Here is a 10,480-nt window from a genome sequence, read left to right as displayed (position 1 = left end):
TCAGCTCGGCACCCTGGCTGGCACTTCTGGGGTTGTAAATGTCAGAAAATTATTCATATATTAGCCGCTCCTGAATATTGGCCGCATTTCCGGTTTGAGAGCAAAATCTAAGTCAAAATGGTGCGGCTTGTATTCGTGAAATTACTGTAAATATTTAAAATAATACTGCTGATCACCATTAGAAACAATATAGTTCTTTTCATCCAAAAAACCCATTGGAGAAAGAAGTGGAACCAACTCAACAGGCCTACATAAAGTCTTTTTGCTCATCTATTTAAAAGTTTGTACTTTTAAATACTCTAGTATTGCTTCTCAGCCTATTCACATTTGGAATTCTCAAGTAATCTTCCAAATAAATACTGGTCAAAGCACTCAGCATCCAGGACCCATTTACTCTGGCTTAGCCATAACTGAGACAGAAGATGAGTGCAACACTGTAGAAATTACAGTTCTTTCCACATTAACAAAGAACCAAATAAGCTTTTCATGTAGTAATTTTCCCTTGAGGCATCTTGGTCTCAGAAGGACGATAGAGATTTGAAAGAAAAATCTGCTCCACAAAAAAACCCCAAACCTAAGCAAACCAACCAAAAACAACAACAAAAAACAACAACAACAAAAAAAACCAAGCCAAAGAAACAAAAAAACCCAACAAAACCAAACCAAACCAAATCAACAACCAAAAACAAACAAATAAAAAAACTAAACAAAAAAACCCAAAAATCCCCAAAACCAGACAAACCAAACCCCCCCAAAAAACCTCCTCTTCTGAGCAGCCCCTTCTGGATTACATATACAAGTGCATGTAAAAGTTTCTAGTTCCTCCACTGAAGTGAGGTATCTATGCAACTGTAAATCACTCTGTGATATACACCATGGTTTGTAAAAAGGATTTCTATTGTCATTAAAAACTATTTTCAGATTAAAACAGACATTAGAGTTTTGGCACATTACAGAGTTCATAATTTGGGCAGGAAATCTCAGCTGCCTTAACGTGTTGGAAGCCCAAGGCATAAGGTGGTTACAGTTGCACAATCATCCAAGGCAACCTCTCCCTCCTTACCTCCCGGGGCAGCTCAAGTTTCAGGTGAAGTTAATTGTTAGTTCCAAGTTAAATCCCGTTCTTAATCTCCAACTGATGACTGCAGCCATAACAGCATTATAACACACAGCAGTACAATTTGAAACACTTACACATCCATCTACCATTTCTCCATTGGCAAAGGGCAGATATTTTCCTGCAAATTCCTGGAGTGTGATCTACTCTCCTATGCCTGTACTAACACAGACCAAATATTTCTAACATTTTGTGTAGACTCTTATTGAAAGTAGAAGGAATCTGCATGGGCAGGTATAATGTTGTCTCAGAGCTCCTACCACCCTGTGGGGAGGAGCCTGACCCTGAGAAATGCAAGCCACCGCCCTCTATCCATAAGGGGAAGAGGGGACTGCAGTAATTCAAGTGCAAGAAGCTGGATCCTCTGCTGAGGCTGGTTCTATGTCCTGCTTTACCCTCTGACACTTAATTCTGCGAGAAACAACTGTTTCCCTTGATTTGGATATACTGGGAATAAGTACAAACCCTTATTTTGAGCAGATATATGGCAGTCCTAAAACACTTACAATCACAAATCTCATTTCTGGGATTCCTGGAATAGCACTGATTTTGCTTGGGGAACTAGGTTTTTAGGCTTATTTTACAGAAACTGAATGTGCCAAGTTATGCACCCAATTTGACATCATTAGACTTGAAAGCTGGGTTCAGTTACTTCACAGCAAAATAAAAGCTATTTTCCAAGCAAAATTGAAAACAGAACCACTTCACAGCAATAACAACACAAATCTTCAATAGATGACTTTTCTTCCAGCCAAGCTCACACCACCTCTTCACATCTTAATTAGCCACCCTAATTATCACCAAGAGTAAGTTTTAAAAGAGAGTAATTCTGGCAAAAATAGAAAAATAAATGTCCACAGGTTGAAACACGTGCTTGGATACACAGAAATCAAATCAGAAACTATCTAAATTTTCCAAGCCCAGATCAGTTACAACTGTTGACAAAATACAGGAAAAAATGCTCTAGTTAATATTCATAAATAATTACTCCTGTTGCCAAAGTTTGTTTGTTAAAAAGCAGCAGGAACTATCAGCATCCCTCTGAAATGATCAAGTAGTTTAATAACTGAATTCATCCATGCATTCTTCCTGCATAAACCAAGGTGTGTATCTATGGACAATCTCACAACAGATCACACAGATCCATGACTACATTCACATGCAAATTGTGCCTACATCACTATTATTAAACTTGGAGCAGTGAATAGGCTCTAACAGTGAGTACTCAGCTGTCTGCATTATATGTGCTACCTTTAGTCTTCTTCTAGTCTTCTTCAGATGGGAAAAAACCCTGGCTTTTAACACTCCTTCTAGGGTGGTACAGAGCTCCACACAAGGATGTCTAAACAGCCTCACGGAATAGAAAAGGTATCTTCATACCAAAAAAAAAAATCACTGAGACACACTGAGTACCACATATGAGCTCCTAGTGACTAATGGAAGTCTAATATTTTATAGCTTTACTTAAAGTTCAGTGAAGTCAACAGAAATGTGTGAAGGGTTTTATGTGCCAGTGCTGTTATGTATTAATTGCTATGTGTTATTATAAACCAACAGTAACTTTCATCTTAACTCTTTTGGGATCCTTCCCCACAAATACAGTGGGTAGATCCTATCTGAGCAGCTCTCTAGTGAGAGAAGGTCCATTAGCCTTACTAGATTAAGGATTTCTCTAATGGAGCTGACTGGCCTGTCTGGTCACCACTAAGAAGATAGAGATGGAAACACATGAGCCCATGCTGCTCCAGCACCCCACCTTCACAGCATATATGTTCTTGGAAAGCGGGAAGCAGTGACTGTCTGGCAGTGACCAAAAAAAAAATCCTAATTATTTACTTCCTTCCCCCTTCCCCAAACTGTGTAAGACAAGTGTATTTAAAAGATCATGCTGTTTCCCCCCCATTTTTGCTCAGTACTTCATATTCCTCTCCCTCCCAAGGAGAAATCCCACAACCTTTTCTTTAGATGTATCGTGAAGAACAAACAATTTTGGTCTCACATTTATCAGCATACTCATTTCCTCTTGCACTCTTCCGTAAAAATCCCCTTCCACCCTTGTGTAAGCTCTGCACATTTTGGCAAACAGCTCACAGCCTGGGAAATTTTTTCCACTGAATTTTCTTTCCACACCACTAAAAGCTGAAGGCTTAAAAACTTTCAGGCCTTGACACTTTGAGTTTTACAGAGTGACTCTGCCACTCCATTTGTCTCCATCCCGTACAGGGATGAAGAGACCAGCCCAAGAAAACTGGTTGCAGATCTCTTAGAAAGTAGCAATACAAACCACCCCAGCGCCTAGCACAGCTGGGAGATGAGTTTTGCTCAGCAAGAAAAAGCACACTGAAGCCAGTACACTGAGAAATAGGAGGCAAATTTGAAAGCAAACAACAAAATACTCTTTTAACTCTTCCACAACTGCCCCTCCACTTTAACAATCCTATAATGAAATTTTAATGGGATGCATTTGAGACAACAATGCATAGCTTTTTTATCCCCCTCATCCAACAAGTTCCAAAACACACAAAAAAGCCAAGAGGAAAGCACCCTGAGCGCTAGCTTATCCCAGCAATGGGACGAAGGGGTGAGGAGCTGCCGGAGCTCGTGGGTGCCCCACGTCCTGTCCAGGCTGGCAGAGTGTCCTCAGGCTGGCACAGCCTTAGGTACCTACCCAGGCTCGGTGCCGGGCGGTGCCTCCTCCCTCAGGGTCCCGGCAGAGCTCCCGGGTGGCGGAGCGGGACCGGGAGCGGTCCGAGAGCGAAGCGGCGGGGCCCAGGCGGCACCGGGGTGTTGCTGGCGCCCTCCTGGGCTCTGCTCCCGGCGGAGCAGAGCATGGGACTGACTCCTCAGCCCTCCGCCACCGGCTGTCGTGCTAATCTGCGGCCGCCAGCTTAGGGATATAATTAGACTCACAAAGGAGCCTTGTTAGCGCTCCCCGCTGAGGCCGCAGCACTTCAGACCCGCGACCCTGCGCTGAACGCTGCTGCGGAGCCCGGCGGGGAAAAGCTGAGCAAAAAATGAAACCAGAGGACTTTTCCTGACGGAGGAGGAAGGAGGGGAATTTTTAGTTTTCGTTTGAAGCGGTGTTTGACGTGACACATGAAAAATGCAGTGACATTATGCTGCTGAAACTGTTTGTTTGATCTGGGGATGGGTCTGGGGCACTGCATTGTAAAGAAGTTAATGTCACCTACGAGATGAAAAAGCTAAAATAAAATCTCTTAAGAGTTGATGGACCATCAGTGGTAGTGGAGAGTTACAGGTGTTTTTAACCAGACACTTCTCGGGGAGCAGTACTTCCCCGAAAAGAGAGGCAGCCTGTTACATCCCTAGAAATAAACCATCTCTGTATGCAGGCACTGGAAATCACCTACAGAAAAAAATGGCAGGTACATCCTTCCGTCCCCCAGGGAGACTGATGGTACTACGTCTGGGGAGTTCTTTCAAAGGACAATTTATGTTAAAAGTCTTCAGAAAAAATAAGCTTTATTCCATAGTCACACAATTAATCCCCTTCTGCTAGCCAAATTTGCACATGTAAGCTTGCTTGATGGTTGCTGACCATCATTGTACCTGAGGATATAAAGGATACAGTAAGAGGCTGCACAGTGTTTCTTTGGGGGAAAATGAAAAAGATTAATTATGCTGTACCCTGAAGGATCAGCACAGCAGAACAAAGATAAAATTTCTTCTAACACACTGGCCTGTGTGCCAAAATCATGTTTTCCTTAGGTTCACTGACCCATCACACTAAACAACTATACATTTTTACTAATTCTGTTCTATAACTGATGGCAGACTGATTGCACCACAGCATCCTTACCAACTGACTGGCCCCCATCCTGCATGTGCAAAATAAATGGCTTTTCACAGGATGCATTCATAGTTGTAAAAGAAAATCTGGAAGTTCTACGGATTTACAGAAACTCAAACTTCAGGAAGGAGGTTGGCTAAAGGGCAAGAAGTGGTCTCATTTTATCCAAGCATACATATTTGGATTTTTAAAAGAAATACAGTTAAGACACAAATGACAGAATTACAAATTACAAAGAAGTCCAATAGCTCAACTGTGCGAACCGGCTGGAAAGTTAGATGGGGTCTGATTAAAACTTTCTCAGCCAGACTGATATATTCTATTAAAAAACAACGGTGCTTCATATAAAGTTGAGAGTACAGATTACTCACAGATATTAAGCCTAATCTAATGAGGTTATTTTGGAAGTAGCCTTTAATAAAGGTAAGCTAAATCTAGCATGATGTCTTGCTTATTAACGTCAACACACATGCCTGTGTGTGCATGTGCATACTCAGTCCAGAGAAAGGCAGACTCTGACTTAATGGCTTGCTTTTTAAACAATGTTTCAAGAAGAGACTAACAACCAAGGAGTTATTGCTGTGTAAATGAGGATGCAGACCTGACAAATAACAATCTTGGTGACTTATTTGGGAAACAGAGAAGTAAAATTCAAGTGGTGAAAAAAGAACTTTTTTCCCTGAATTTCCAGCAGCAAGTCCATCCTCACTGTACATAACAGAAGAATAAATTGCAAAGGGTAGATACTATTGAATCTTCTGTCTAAAAAACTAATGAGGATTACATTGATACAGTGATATGAGATGAGAAAAACTAAGTATTTCCTTAATTTTAACGAAAAGGAAAATCTGATCCTCAAAACACACTTGACTAATAGAATTTTAAATTTTCTTTAAAAAGCCTCTTTTCAGTCTTAATCTGCAATCAGATACTACTTGAGCTGTCCTTCCAGACTGCAGCCAAAACAGCAAACAAGCTCATCTTACCTTCACTTCAAAGATTGCTGGGCATGGCAGTACATTTGCTGGAAAACAGCTATAAACAGTCACATAATTGCTATGAAAGCTTTCCCAGAAGAACAGTTGAAATTTTAAAAATATCCCTGAAAGAACTAGGATTATTACAGTGCTTATGTGACATATGGGATCCAAATATGAACGAAGGTGGGTGATCAGACAAATGCCATACATAAGAGTTCAGCCTACAGAAGAAAAGAGGCTTTTCATCAAGGGCCAAGATCTCTCTCATTCAAAGCCTTATCTCAAGAGTAAACTGCCTCTCTGAGGCGTACAACTAAGTAAACAACCTGGAATCATTATTCCAGTTGCTGTTGGGTTACAGTATAGAAGGAAAAGGGGCTCACATCCAACATCACACACTGGCTATTAGTAATGCAGACATGCTCATAAAGCTATGACACAGGATGCACAACACCAATAGTAGGGAGTCCATGTCATACCAAACAACTGCTCCCTAGTAACTGTTCTTGAAAGAGGAAGCTGTATGTGCCAGGTTCAAAGGAAACTCCTGCACATCACAAGCTGAGCTTCCAGAAGGCTTTGCCTCCTTGCTGAAAATTAAAACATCAGCTAAAAACTTTGTATTAAAAGACAGAATAGGTCAAGAGTTAACCCCCCACCTTCTCCTTTCCTATCCCCACAATGAGAAAACACAGATTCAGGGTGAAAAGTTTTCAAGCTTTTACTTGGAACCTGGAACACACATATCAGTTTCATTTGAAAAGTTTCCCAAATAATATTTTTCCTTCCATTTTAAAAGCCAAAGTTGTGAGAAGTAACTTGCTTATCACCAAGAGCAGCACCACAGAAACAGCAACATCTGCAATCAAGTCAGTTAATGAAGGTGCTCATCCCCGCCTCTCCTCCACCTGACTGGCTGCCAAGGCAGATTTCATTCCCCTCCAAGCCTCCCCTCTGTCTGGCCACAGGCATATGGCTTTTCACCAAAAATACACAAAAAAGAAAAGAGGTTAAAAACATGAATGCCCAATATGTCTATTCCTTTGAGATCTTCTGGGAAGCACACTTGGGATGCTTTTGCCTACACTGACCTTCCTGCATTATTAAAATATATATTACCACATTTAATTTAAGAACGCTTATCCAACACAGACTGTTGTGTCCTAAGGCAAAAACTTCTAAATAATATACATATTTTTTAAATTTCTTAAGTGGCTTAAATGAAAGTACCAGCCACAAGAGAGCGCTACCAGCAAAGAATTCAGTCACAGGGAGAAATCAGACTTTAAGCTATTTAGAGTAATAAAAAAATACAGACTGTGGTTAGGCAGTCTTATTTGCACATCTAAAAGGTGACCTCAGACATTTAGTTGCTATAGCTGTGATCTTCAAACTCAGAAACTATTCTGGGTGTCTCCATTTATGAAGGTGGAATTCGAGATAAAGTAATTACTGTTTCTCTTTGTTTCGAAGGGAGATTAGTCAGCAGTTTTTGGATTTTTTGCACCTTTAAAATTACCCACTCCAAAACCCGAAATTAATAGCTTTTCTAATATTACCAGTCTTTTTCCTGAATGTTTGTAGCTGACTAAAACTCAATGCAATGAGTTAAAACAAAACTGAGGCTTTGTTGTTGTTTATGATCTCTATGCACTGACTATCTGAATACCTTGTACTCCCCTCTTACTTATCTTTCCAAGAAAAGTGCCAACAAATTATAACAACAAAGTCTATTTTTCTGGAAGCAGCAAATGGAACTGCAGCACTTTTGTCCATACAAAACAGAAGGAGTTCCTGTTTTTGCGATTTCAGCTTCTAGTATCTTATCATAAAAGGAAACTACTTCCAAAAAGTATCCCCAAAAAAGAGGTGACCTAGAACTTAAAAACAATAAAATGAAAATATAAACACATGCTTAACTTACAGACATCTAGGGGGAAGAAGAGGATCTAAAAGAGAAAAGCAGTAATGAAAAAAACCTATTAATATTCAGATATTCTTAGAATGGCAAATTGAACCAGTATTTTGACAGATAAGTTATTGACAGAATTCTATTATATGGGCATCTATAGAAATCCCTAAAATTTGAGCAAACCAGCATCTTCTACCTTAAATGCTGATTCTCACATGCCAAAATGACACACAGGTCTACACAATCGCCTTTTGGCCTTGCTGCCAACCATGGTGAGACCTATAAGCACTGCTCTTTGTTTTCTCCTCCCATGTATCAGGTAACCAGTTGGTCTGACTTCCCATTTGATAGTCATCCTGCACCTGAAAAATGGAGCAAACAACACCACACTACAGCCAACAGAGCCTGTTTTAAAGAAGCCATGCTGAAAGAAGCACGACCTTGTCACAGCACAGCAGCTCCTTTACTATCCCATGCTCTAATAAATCGCATTTTACATAAAAAGAAACTAGAGAGACCTGCAAAATGCTTCTGTCTGTGAAAATAAATAAATGCAAATAAATTATCAACCCTAGTGCCCTTAAAGACTTTAGTAATTAACCTGATGAAATCAGTATTTCATCATCACAGTTTGCTCAGGTTTTCCTTGTTCCTCAGCCCAACTGTACAGGCTTGAGCAGGATAGAACAGCAATTTCATTTATAAATAAGATATGCACTGTCAACAAAGAGGTATTAATTTGTATGAGGTATAACATAATAAATCTTCCTGTCTTCTAAATTCACAATAGACTACCATGATAAAGCTCTCATATTATGGAACTGTTTTTCCTTGGTCTGCCTTGGGGAACTAGACAGACACATCTGGATGTCTGAGATAAAAATGTTGCCCTTGAGATTTATGGTATATTATATAAGCTACATAAACACTTTTTCCTCATCCTTACTTTTTGCACATTCCGCTACCTTTTGATGGCTAGATAGCATTAAACTCCTGATGTCACCCCTCTTACCTCAGTTTTTACCATGATTTATCAGAATTCCTCAGAAGGAATAAAACATTTTTAATGAGTATTTATCATTAGGAAACATCTAAAATTCTTCACACATCAAATAAATCTGTTCTGGCAGGATCAGTTTTCAAGTATCTTGGAAATTATCATGCCATGTAAAGTGCTAAAGAAATTAACCTTTAAGGTAAATACAAAAGCATTATTCACCAGTAACACTGAAGAAAAACACAGCCTCTGACAGGGCTAATGCTAACAACAGCAGCAGGAGTCAAAACAGGGGATTTTAGACTGTCTCACCATGGCTGAGGCAAAGCAGCAGGACGCAGAGCAGCCTTCAGATATTTCCCCCTGCCATCTTTGCCCAGGATGGGCAGAGTGAATGCCAGAGCAGCACATGGCTGCCCAAAACACTGCCTTCAGCAAGAAGGAACTTGCCACATCCTTAGGGCACACAGTCACAGAAATCCTGGTGCTGCTTGTGGCCAGAAACAATGGGTGTGTTTTGCCTCCCAGCCACTCACCACAATAAGCTTACCTTTCCATAGCCATCCCAAATGACTTGAGCTTCCTCAGAAACCACATTCCAAATAGTGCTCTTTCTACTCAGGTGTGGTGTTTTCCCACACCAATTTCAGCTAATTTACCTCACCACGTCCAAGGTGACCCAAAAACAGGAGTGGGGAAAGGGAATTCCTCTTGTCCCAGGGCATTTCAGGAGAGAGCACAGCCCTACTTTGTCTCTGATCTTGGTTAAAACACTATAGCCACATGATGCAAATTATGGAACCTCCACAAAGAACTGTGCCACAAGCTGGAATGATTCAGGTTTTACCTGAGAAAGCTACTTTGCTCTGACATGACCTATGCCAGACCAGTTCCCATCCCCCAGAGTGCTTTCTTCCCCATCAGATGCGAGCCCTGATTCAGCTGCCCACCTGCTGCCAAGGCTGCTCCATGAGCCAAAGAACTGACTCTGGTTTTGATAGCAATCCAGCAGAAATTTCCCCAAACTTCAGCTTTTGTCATTCTGTCCTTCCTCTGCACCCAGTGTGAAGCACAAGGGCTGTATAACTCAGCAATGTGGTAGCTGTGACTCTATGCCAGACTTTGTTTTGCCAGGTGATCCAGTATTATGCAGATTCAGTAGAATCAACCATGAAATACCCTGTGTTTCTTGTGCAAGAGATAAGATGCAAATTTCTTCAGTTATTCAGTAACTAAATCTGCAACACACTTGCATTCCTGCCCTTCTTTGAAGTGGTCATATTTCTAAAGTTAAGGGTTGGATTCAGAAATTATTTTAAAACTTCCTTATAATCTTTTCAAATTGGAAGATGTTACATGTAGTTACTTGAGCAAGTAGAGCATAAAATCTCTACACTCAATATGGTAGATACTTGATGCTGAAATGTGTAAGAAGTGCCAAGTTTTCCAACTTGTCAATCATTTAATCCTCAGGATCTGAAATACGTAACCTAAAATAAAATTTCCACAAGGAGGAAACTGCAGCACACTGAAATAGGAGTATTATTCCTTCTCTCCTGAAATTAGACATGTGCATTTCAACATCCCTGACTAATGTGAAAAAACTCAACACTCTTAAGTGCTTAAAAGCAATCCCAAACAATTATTTCAAAACATATACATA

At 40.4% G+C, this 10,480-nt stretch overlaps 1 protein-coding gene across 1 annotated transcript in view; it reads right to left on the bottom strand.

The window, feature by feature from the left end:
• SHROOM2 (shroom family member 2) overlaps nucleotides 1-10,480 on the bottom strand; it is a 122,485-nt gene that overhangs the window by 54,969 nt on the left and 57,036 nt on the right.

The sequence above is a fragment of the Catharus ustulatus genome, chromosome 2, assembly GCF_009819885.2.
Source record: "Catharus ustulatus isolate bCatUst1 chromosome 2, bCatUst1.pri.v2, whole genome shotgun sequence".
Lineage (NCBI taxonomy): Eukaryota > Metazoa > Chordata > Aves > Passeriformes > Turdidae > Catharus > Catharus ustulatus.
The sequence above is the reverse complement of the archived record's forward strand: the minus strand, read 5'-3'. Positions and strand labels throughout refer to the sequence as shown.